Source organism: Serinus canaria, chromosome 1, assembly GCF_022539315.1.
Source record: "Serinus canaria isolate serCan28SL12 chromosome 1, serCan2020, whole genome shotgun sequence".
Classification (NCBI taxonomy): Eukaryota; Metazoa; Chordata; class Aves; order Passeriformes; family Fringillidae; genus Serinus; species Serinus canaria.
In genome coordinates, this window is record NC_066313.1 from 109,701,997 (window position 1) to 109,713,518 (window position 11,522).

An 11,522-nucleotide genomic window follows, 5' to 3' on the forward strand; every position below is an offset into this window, starting at 1 on the left:
CAGGAGTCCTAATTTGATGTCTTGTTGGATTAAGAGACAGCACACTGCCTCTGAAAGAAAAACACTCAAGAATTCAACAGCAGCCCTCTGCATGAGGAGTGTCCCATTTCAATGAATGTGTATTTGTAGGATGTCTGTCCTTGTGACTGAGGTCCCTGAGGTTGCTTCCAATCCAAACCCACATCTCCTCTGTTGGGTGCACGTTGCACCATTGAATCTTCCAGTGCTCTAAATCACAATCTTGTTCCTAGTGGACTTATTGGGGAAAACAGCCATTGACAAGGATTTCTGCTGCCAGTGAAAAAAAATTAAGTGTGGGTGGAATAAAAAGAAAGTGCAGACATGAGAATGAAGGATGGGGCTTGAATGCTTCTGCCAGTGTTGTGCCCCTTTCCTCAGAGCAACTCTGAGCTCCTCTGAGTGGCTGTGGTGGAGGCTTTGAACCTGTCATAGAATTTAAGTGCCTCATTGCAGCCAGACTCTCCTTAAAGCCAGGAAAAGCAACAAGCAGGGGGAATGGTTTGTCCAGTGGGAATGGTTTGTCCAGAGGGGATGGTTTGTCCAGAGGCTGCTGGTGCTGATGGGATGGTGCAGGGGCTGGCAGGACAGGAGCAGTGGTGTGGAGGGGGGCAGCTTCCCTGCCCAGAGCTGCAGCCCTCTCCTCTCACATCCCACAGGAATGAGCCACAGAGCCTCTGGGCTCAGGATGCAGCAGCTCAAAGGCCCTTGTGGAGATTGTCCTAATGGCAAAACTCAGTAGGAACAAGAAACTTGCATTTTGCAGATGAGCAGGGACATCAAGGTCTGAGTTCTCTCCTTGCAAGTGTCAGAAATGGGATTTTCCACCCCCCAAGAAGTTTCTCTTGCCACCCACCACAGGCATCAGGGGTGTGCATGTCCACAGGTCAGCCTGGAGGCTGGTGACCCAGGAATAAGGAATGTGTCACCTGGGATGACAGCTGGGAGGAGACAGGGGGCTGCAGCCACCCCCACCCCGACTGAGCAGGTCCTGTGTGTTCACTGAGGTGAGGACCACGCTGGAAAAATAACAAGTCACCATCTAATTAAGGACTCCTCTGAAAGGTGTAGGTGCCAGGAGGTAATTCAGCCTGCAGCTTCACTTTGTCAGCCTTGACTTTCAGGTGCTTTAATTCCTAATTTGTCACAGCACTGGTGACACTGTTCCCCTGCTCCTCCAAGGTGCCTTCCAGGCTGCAGGGGAAGTCCCTCACCTGGAGCTCTGCCACTGGAAATGGGGAAGTTCTGGGAGATGCCAGTGCCAGCTCAGAGCTCAGGGCATGCCAGCCTGAAGTACCAGGACAGTCTGGACAGCACAGCAAGGCCTGGCTTGCCCTGGTGGGCACAGACACTTGATGAAAGCTCCAGCCTTCAGCTTTCAGTGGTGGTGAGGAGCCTTCTCACTCCTGAGCAAAGCATCAGGGGGTTGGTGGCACAGAGGAAGATGATGGTGCTCACTTCTAGAGGCGGGTGTGACCCACACCTACACTCACACCCACCTCCCTGTGTTCTGCCCCAGGTGAAATTACTCCAGGCAGTATCTTCACCAAACCTTCATGTGGCATTCACGTTCTCCAAAAAAATCCCTTTGCCCAGGATTTTTCTCCTGGGAAGCTGAGAAGCCTCAGAGAAAAGGAAAACAATTCTTATCTCATTTGCTTTTCCTTTGTAGTGCTCACGTGGAATGTGTTTGGAGGTTGTTTAGCCACAGGTGATTGCCTGATTAGATTCTGCTGGGAGTTGTTTTGATTCTTTGGCCAATCAGGGCCAGGCTGGGTCAGGGCTCTGGAGAGAGTCACCAGTTTTCATTATTATCTTTTTAGCCTTCTGTAAGTATCCTTTCTGTATTCTTCAGTATAGTATAGTATTCTTTAATATAATATAATATTATAAAGTATTATAATATAATAATATTATATTATTATAATATAAAGTATTATAATATAATAATATAATATTTATTGCTTTATAATATTATAATATAATATTATAAAGTAATAAATTAGCCATCTGAGAACATGGAGTCAGATTCATTATTCCTGCCTTTGTCAGGACACTCTCTGCAAATACATCACCTTTATGCCCTTGATTGCTGAGGCAGGGAGTAACTGCTGCTGGGGAAATGGGTGTGTCTTGAAAGTCAAGACTGACCCTTGGTTATTAAAGAACAGAAGCAATCAAGGCAATAAAATGCAGCCAGTGGAGTTCAGGCAGGGCTGAAATCCTGCTCCTAGCAGAACCCAGCACCCTGACAGACTGACAGCTGCTGAAATTGGCTGGCAGAATATTGGAGTACAGCTGGTACAGGCAGTAACTGGGCAGATGATGTCAATTGTGGCTGAACAGAGGCCAAAGGCTTGTCATGTGCCAGGAGTGCTATTTCAGGTATTGAGGTTTCTTATTCTGGAAATCAATTATTATTGACCAGGAAAGACAAGAGAGGAAAAGATAAAAAAAATTATTAGGGAACATTAAAGGTAAGAAAGTTGGCCTGACACATAGAAGCAGTAGGAACTTTCAACACACTGAGGATGAATTTTAATGTTTCCTCTTACTCCATGCAATAGTGAAAGAGTGGGAAGCGAAACAAAGGCTGTGATACTAGATCATGAGCATCTCCATACATGCTCTTCAGTTTTCCATACTTGGCATTTTTACTTAGGTTTGCTAAAACTGGATTTGTGAATCACCCACTGCAGTTTTGTACTCATCTCAGGATGCTTGTCCTCAGCTGGTTGTTTTTTTTAATCAAAAAGCACATGCTATTAAAATTTCCTTCTGTTCTGAGCATCTCCCTTGTGCTCTAAAGCACAGCAGCCAGCCTCAGATGTTCTGTAGGAAGGTGCAATTGCTCCTGGTACTGTCCCCTGGTCCGTGCTCCCAGCAGAGTGGATGCTGGTTGTGCTGATGGAACACAGCTGGAATGTGGTTTGGAGGGTGGGAGGAGAGCCCTGGGTGCTATTGATGGCTCCAGCACAGAACAGGAATCCTGTGTGCCTGGAGTCCATCACCCCTGGGGGGACATCAGCAGCAGGAAGGCAACGTGGGGACGCTTGGCTGGTGGCCACACTTTGGTGGCACGTGGGCTGTCCTGTGCCCTGCAGCTTTGAGGGCAGGCAGCCCTGGCACTGGGGGCAGAACATCTCACCCAGCCCTGTGGAGCTGTCCCTGCTCAGGCATTGTCCCCAGAGCTTTCCTGCTCAGCCTGAGTCTCCATGGTCATACCTTTCTGGCACTGTCTGGGGGTCTGATCCACAAATTTCATCTCCCTTCAGACCTGTCTCAGCTGTCTCTGACCCACATCTGGGGTCCCTGTGGGTGACAAGCCACTGCTGAGCTGTCTCACAGGACCTCTTTCCCTGCATTAATGCCTGGTGCTGGAAGATATCCTTGCTCAGCAGAAGATTGAGATCTTGCAGAGGCCAGAATTGGGAGAGCACAGCAGCTCCTCCAGCTCTGGCAGTGGGCTAAGATCATGCATGTGTAGGGTTTCCTGTGATGAAATGCCAGGTTTCCTCAGAGTGCACATTTAAAAAGTGCATAGTCATGCAAGTCAGCCCAGAAAATCCAGGGATGAACCTCCAGGGATGAAGAAAAAGAGGATACAGGGACTCTGATATTGCCTGGGGGCACAAAGGTCTCCTGCAAGACCACTCAACACACAAGACACTCAGCTGCTGAAAGCAAATGCAGGACTGAAATCAGGTCTGAGCAGAGTCACAGCAGTGACAAACCACGTGGGGAAGGGAAACAGAGGCCTCTGCTTCAGCTTGCAGACTGATGGCTAATTGCCAAGAAGAAAATCAGCCACATACAAACCCTGCTAACAGCATTTCCCTTGGGTTTGTGCCAGGAGGAACAGGCTGAATTCCTGGAAAGTCATGCAGCATCTGCAAACAGGTTTTTTTTTCCCCCCCTGGGAGTTAACATGATTTCATATTTCTGTCCTTGCTGTTGTTATCCAAACCTCTGAGATGGTGGATATGCCATCCCTGGGAACATTCAAGGCCAGGTTGGATGGGTCTCTGAGGAATCTAATCAATTTGAAAATGTCCCTGCTCATTGCAGGGGGCTGAACTAGAACCCTTAAGGGTCCCTTCCAACCCAATTCTATGATTCTACCACGTGTAGGAAAAATAAACAATGGCAGGAAAAGCAGCTTTCTCTGAATGCTTGACTTGTTAGTGCCAAGGAGTTTCCACCAGGATCAAGAAGCAGCCATTCCATTAAAGAGGGCAGCTCTCTGTGTGCCTTGGGAGCAACGTGATGCAACTGGGGGGAAGGCAGGATGAATAATGGCTGAGGCTTTTTGGGGTGGAAATAACATTGTGATGAGGCATGCAGGGACTGCAAAGTAGGACAGCACAGTTTGATGGGGATGCCTGGTTCCTGGCCTGGCCCTCAATTCTGTGGGACTGGTTTCTTTCCTGAAAACAGTCCTGCTTTTTTTTTTTTTTTTTTTTTTTTTTTTTTAACATTTTCTTCTGAAACAAGGAGCTGTTGTCTCTTAATCCACAGTATCCACCTCTGGTCTAGGACAAGGATTTAAAAACCCCTCTTGGGAAGAGCAGGGATTAAGAGCCCTGGTGCTCTGGGCTGGCTTCCCCACTTGGAGAGGAGCTCAGATTAAGGGCTGGGATGGAGATTTTACAGAAGGACCATTGTGCACAGACTCTGCAGCCAACCAGTTTATAACTAATCACATTATACTTTGCTTTCAGATAGGATAGGTAAAAACACAGTTTAGAAATCCAATTTGTGTTCTATATTTGATCCTCAGAACAGCTAATCCTCTCTGTAAACAGCAAACTCTGTCCAGAACATTATCATGTTCTGATCTGCTGTCTGTAATTGGGTATTCTTCCAAGAATTTAATTTCTGTTTGATTATTTTTATTTTACTCTGGTAAAATTCCTAAATAGATAATGTAAAAATATTTTTGAAGCCAGTGTACCCTCAGTTTCCAGTTCTACTTCATTTCTTCTGGTTTCAACCTGCTGTCTTCAATACTTTAGCACTTGGTCATGTCTTTCATTCAGCTCAGTGAGCAATGTTCACAGTCAGGGTTGAAATTGCAGGCTTTAAACAATCTAAATTACAGTCTTTCACTAATGAGGGTGGGGGATACTATGTCAGAAAAGATTCTAGTAAAATTCAGATATCTTGCATGGACTGTGAAAATTGCTGCTGTTTCTGCAAGAGCAGCTTTCATGGAGGGTTTCTGAGCTATTAAGGCAGAAGATTCATGTGAAATTTTTCATTGTGATTTTCCCTGTCTTTCCAGAGGTGTTTGTCATCCATATCAAAATAAAGAACAATCCAGAGGTTTTAGGTATCCCTCTGTAGGAATCTCTGGAATGAATTCATATTTCCCAACCCATAAACAAATAGGTCTTCCTCAAAAAATATAAATAAATGTCCTCTCTGTCATAGTGCCCAATATCCAAAAGAAGTTTCACCTAAAATCCCATATTTAAAAACATTCCAGCTTTCCCATTCTTTAAACTCAGATACAAACATAGCATCAGCCCAATTATACCCAAACTCTCAGTCTCCTTTTTTATTTCTGGCACTAATTAACAGCTGATATTCAGAAAACCACTCATTTATCTGAGCTTTGACTGTTAGGAGCATTAAAAATAGGCTGCCAGATTTGCCATCTGTTTGATACAGGGGGAGCTTCTCTGAGAGAAGAAGAGAAAACCAGAGCATGTGTGCACGTCCATGTGTGGGGGAGAAAACACGAGAGCCCTCAGCTGAGCAAAAATGAAAACTCCCTGAGTTTTCATTTGGCTCTGACAGGGGATGAGGAGTGTGGCAGATATTTTATCCCAAAAGCCACAGCTCTGTAATGCTGCTGATTCACACAGCTCTGGGCAGGACGTGGCTTAGAATGTTCTTTTCAACACGAAATGTCCCTCTGGGGTTTGTTTGGTGTAATTTTAACCCTCCCCAGGCTCAGCATCCCTCGAGTGCATCTCTGCCAGGTGACTTCTGCTGCCAGCAGAAAAGGAGGACAATCTCCAAATCAGCCCAGGTGTCTCCAAAACCCCTCTGGGATGGGATGAATCATCCCTGGAGGTGCCACCTGTCCCCTCAGTGACTCCAGGGGAGCCTGCAGGACTCTCCTGGAGCAGCCATCCCTCCCCCTGGGATGCTGTGGTTAACTGGGGTCAATCCCATTCCTTTCCCCATGCATTGCCCTAAATTAGGAAACAGGAGCTGCCAGACAGAGCTGGCTACCAGGTTCCTGAGGCATGTGGCATGTGGTAAGTCACAGTCCCCACCCCTGTAACAACCCTGAACAGAGAGCTGTGGGAAAATAGATTTTCCTCTTTTTAGGAGAGAAGAATGTCCATGAGGCACTCTGAGGTGTGTGAGCCCAGGACAGTCTGGCAGATTGTCCCTGGGAGGGGCAGAGTGGCAGAGGTTGGCTCTTCCACTGGGAGCAAAGAAGCATCTCAGTAAATTTGGAGTCATCAGGGCTCACAGAAAAAGGGAGATTACATTCAGGAGAGACTTGTGCAACCTACTGACTATACTAAGGGGCACATTGCAAATATTGCATCTGTCAGTACTAATTATTAATGGCAGAACACAACCAGGAGCCAGCAAGGCTGATTGTGAGGGGCCAGGCTGAAAGTTTCCTATCTTCTGCAGCAGAAATATAAACATTTCATAAAAGCATTTCAACCTTTAACAACCAACACAAATGTCTATATTCTGGCTTTTCTTAACACAAGGAGGGCACATTTGCTGCTAATGGAGTACTAAGTGCAATTAACCCTGCAGCACACCAAGGCATGAGGCTTGAAATGTTTTGTAAACTGGATAATAGGGATGCTTTAGCACCAAATGTTCTCAGTAGCTGTGAGTGAAAGTGCTTGTTTCCAAGCTGCTCACACAAATAAAGTCTGACATTGGAACTGGCTTGGTAACAGAGGACTCTTGGAAGGAAAATGTTAATTAATGGAGTGAGGAAAAGCAGGTTTGAGGAGAGACCAGCAAAAGGCTGACTTGAATCGATAAGGCAAGTTCATGAGGAAGGTTCTGATGCCTTGAGAGGCTGCCTGGAACAGAGGCTGGACAGTGTTAAAGGATTAAAGTAGGGATTTATGGAAAAGGCCTTCAAAGGATGCACCTTGGACTGTACAAGAGCCTGGCCAAGGCTACACCCAAGATGATCACAACTTTTCACACTTTTATAAGTTTTGGTCCGTTTCCATGTTAGGGTTAATTGTCCAATAACAGCTCCAGGTTACACAGTCCCATCCTCCCAGACTGCTCCCCTCTGTTTGCTCTTTGCACTTTTTGGGGCTGAAGCTGCAGTGGTGTCCCTGGTTCTGGGGCTGGATTGTTTTGTCTGACTGAACTGTGAGGAGAACTTGCTGACACTTTATATGAAGTTCAGAGTTCTGCACTAATGCAGTACAGGATCTGGAAAATATGAAAGCTAAAACTAAAGGCATCAGTTCTAGAAACAGAATGATTTTGTCATGTTTGTGAGGAGCCAGAAGAGTTGTTTGTGAGGAGAATAAGCTATATTTGCCTGGTCTGAACCCGTAGGTAACACCAGAGTTACCTATGAGAAAAGTGTTAGACCGAGAGTGTTAAACTTACACTTTGTCTGGACTAGTGTGAACATAAACTGCAATAAATACAATATACTGAGTGTGACTTCACAAAGATAAACAGCAGTAAACAAGCCTTGCTGGGTGATGGGTGTGGAAGAATTTTGGAGCTGTGCTGGAATTACAGAGCTGTGCTGGGATCATGGTTTTGTCCTCTAAATGCTCTGAGGAGCCCCCACTGAGGAGGAAGGAGAAGGGGGAGTAGAGGAGAGAGAGGCCCATGTGTGACATTATTTTTCATGTTTTTAAAAGCATGGGTTGAAGCCATTTTTACCCCTTAAAATGTTTATGTGCTGCAGTGTGACAGAGTTCAAGGAACCTGCTGCTCATTTTGTGCTGCTTTACAAGAACAAGCAGCCACCTCGAGTTCACCAGGGCCAGCTGCAGTGAGAAAGCCAAGGTTAGCCAAGACCTGGACAGACTCAGGCTGCTCCACCTTTCCCCTCCCACACCCACAGAGCTCTGCCAGCATTAGGAAAATGGCCTTGGTCCCACACAAACATTCCTATGGCTCACCGTGCTCAGGCAGGATGTGCAGCCCCCAGAGGTGCCCATGTCCTGACTGCCATGAACACCCATCCTGTGCACCCCTTTGCTGTTTGGCTGCTGGGAGGGTGTTGCCCTAAATCCTCAGTGCAAACAGACACAGCGTGGGCTCTGTGGGCTTGCCTTGCTGTGTTGAAAGAGTCGTGGGGATGCAAAAATACTTCATCGCCTCCGAGGGATCGTCACGCCATTATTTTTCCTGCCGTGTTTTGTTTTTCATCTGAATCCAGTTTTGCAGGTTAAAAATAGCCTGGTGAGCCTTGGAAAAATCTGTTGGCTTTGCTAGAATCTGGGCATTCATAGCACAGATGCTGCTGCTGTAGCTGAAAGGAAAATCTCACGTGACAGAAGCGATTCCTGCGCGCTGATGTTTCGATGCAACAACCTCAGTACCAAAGCTCAGTCTGAGCCTTGTCCTCTCCTTTGGGGACCTCAGGCCAAGAGGAACAATGGCTCAGTGTCCTGCAACACAAGTCAGGTCAGCAGACACCCAGAAAGCTTGAACTCAGTGCATTTTTTTGAGGAAAATGAAAAGGGCACATTTTCTGCTTAACATCCAGAATGACTCAATAAACCAGGAAAATGACTCTAAAATTCTTTAGTTGCTTTCTGAGGAAAATACCATTAGTGATTTCATAGAATCCTTGACAAAGGCAACAGTCCTCTTCTTTTTTTCCAGTTACTTCAGGCTCTGTAGCTCTCTGATTTTCCATACTTGTTACAAATATGATGTTGATTAAGACACTGGAAACAGAAATCCTCTTGAAACAAGCATTTTTCTCAGATGAACTCCTTAAAACTCTGCAAGCAAAGCCACTAGCCTGTGACATTTAAGAAGGAGAGCCATGAAGCCATCCTGCTGGGAATAAGGCCACTGGCTGGTTCTGCTCTGCTACCATTTAAATCTCAAAGGTCAAAAGAAAATGTTCTGAGTAGTTTCTCCATGGAAAAAAAGATTGGGCATGAGCTGGGGAACCTTGGGTTTTTGTTTTTTTTTTTCCTGGTGGATGTTTTAATTCAAAACAGACTCAATAGGAATTTTTCTTCAAAAAGCAGCCAAAGGGTTAATAACAGTGTGAAGGAAAATAAGCCTCCAGATCTGGCTTAAATTTGGCACTTCTCCACTGATATTGGGGGTTTGGGTGCTGGACCCCATCTAGTGGCACTCCAGGAAGTAGAAGAAATCCGTGGGGGTTTGATGAGATCACTTTATCTACATGAAGCACAGCCAGGGCTTCCCCTTGCCCTGCTGTCCTCTCCTGGGCCTGGCAGCAGAGCAAGGCTGGGCTGCACATGGAAGTGATTCCCTGTGTGCTCAGCCCCAGGTGCTCCTGAGAAGTGCAGGGGGGAGGTGTTTGTCCAAGCAAGTGGGTGGTGGACTGCTGGCTGAGAAGATCTTTTACAAATAAATAAACCGAGCATCCCTTGTTTCCCCCAGGTGTGCATCCCTTGACCCCAGTGGGTGCTGGATAGGAAGAGGGTTACACTGGAACTTCATTTTTCACCCAGCTCCAAGAAGAAGTGACCTCTTTGAAGCTGTTCTGTGCAGAGCCCTGGATCTGGAGTGTGGCTGTCATCCCACAACCTTTGATCTTCCCCTCCCACAGCCCTGCATGACCATACCTCTGCCAGCTTGGGGTTTCACAGGTGGAGTCTGCTGGGCTGGGCCACCTCAGGTCCTTCCTAAAGCTGCCCCAGCTTGGAGAGGTGTCAGCCAGCTCTGCCCACTGGGGGAGAGCCCAATGCTGTGGTCAGCTTTGGTGAAGGCAATTTTGTGCCTGGTTGTGCCTCTGGAAGGTCAGTTTAGCTCAGTCCCCTCTTCTCCAGTCTGAATAGACCAAGTGACTCCAGTTGCTCCTCATACAGCTTCCCCTCAAGGCCTCCACCATCCTCATGGCCCTTCTTGAGACACTCTCTAATAGTTCAGTGACTTTTATATTGTGGTGCCCAAAACTGCCCCCAGCACTCGAGGTGAGGCTGCCCCAGCCCAGAGCAGAGCAGGACAATCCCCTCCCTTGCCCAGCATGTGATGGGGCACATGATGGCCCCAGGACTTGGATGTCCCTCCTGGCTGCCAGGGCACTGCTGATCAATATTCTAATTTCTGTCAACCAGAACTCCCAGGTCCCTTTTCTGGGTGCTGGTCTTCAGCATCTCCCTCTCCAGTCTATGCACACAGCCAGGGTTACTCCATCCCAGGTGCAGAATCCTTCATTTTCCCTTGTTGAACTTCATCCAGCTGGTGATTGCCCAGCCCTCAAACTTGTCAAAGTCTCTCTGCAGGGTCTCCCTGGCCTTGAGGGAGCCAACAGCCCCTCCCAATTTAGTGTGATCAGCACACTTATTTAGTATTCATTACAGTCCTGTGTCCAGGTTGTTGATGAGGGTGTTGAAAGGCACAGGAGCCCTCCAGAACCCCACCAGTGACTGGACACCAACCTGATGTCACCCCCTTCACTACAACCCTTTGTGCCTGACCTGTGAGCCAGCTGCTCATCCACCATTCCACACAGTTATCCAGCTGTGGGCTGGACATTTTGGGCTGGACATTTTGTCCAGAAGGACATTGTGACAGACAGAGATGGACTTCAGCCCTTCCTCTGGGACGTGCTGGCACCGGCGTGGTCCTGCTTTCAAGAGGGGCTGATGGTGCCTCCTTTATTTTAATAACTCCTGGGAAGGATTTCAAAGCAAGCCAACTCTTCTTTCGTAAGCACCAGGTCCCTCTGCCCTCCCTGCTGTGCCCCTCTGGACCTGCCAGCACACAAACCTACTTAGTTTAGCTCCTCTCTCCTGCTGCAGAGCGCTTTGCAGCGCTCACCTGCGGGGCGCAGCGCCCCGGGGGAGGCGGAGTGCGGCTCCCCGGGCCGGGTTTGTCCCTTCCTTTACCCCGGTGCCGAGGTGAAACAACTCCTCCCAAAGTCAACAGCACACCCTGCGGCAGCACCGGTGGAAATTCAGGATGAGGCCATGGAAACGCAAAAATTGGCTGTGAGCAGCTGCAGCCACAAGCAGCGCTGGGCTAGGATGCTCAGCTCTACTGCACGGTGCCCAGCAGGGCCAGCTGGCGATGGAGCTGGGCCCTTTCAAACTCAACAAGTGCTGTTATAATGAAGCTCGTTCTTCGTTATTGGTTGACAAGAAGCTTAGCATTGATTTAATGAGTTCCCTTCAGAAGCCTCCACTGCTGCATTCCTTGGAAGATTAAGGGCTGCTGCTTTTATTCCCCCCTCCCTTCTGCTTCTTTCTAATGATGTTACTGAGAAGGCAGGAGAATCTGAGCTATGCCCTGCTTACCGCTGGGTGAACCCCATTTACACGGCATTT

At 47.6% G+C, this 11,522-nt stretch overlaps 1 protein-coding gene across 1 annotated transcript in view; it reads right to left on the minus strand.

Moving 5' to 3' along the window:
• The window catches only part of PDE9A (phosphodiesterase 9A), a 55,024-nt gene that overhangs the window by 41,506 nt on the left and 1,996 nt on the right, over positions 1-11,522 (minus strand). The window lies entirely within an intron of this gene.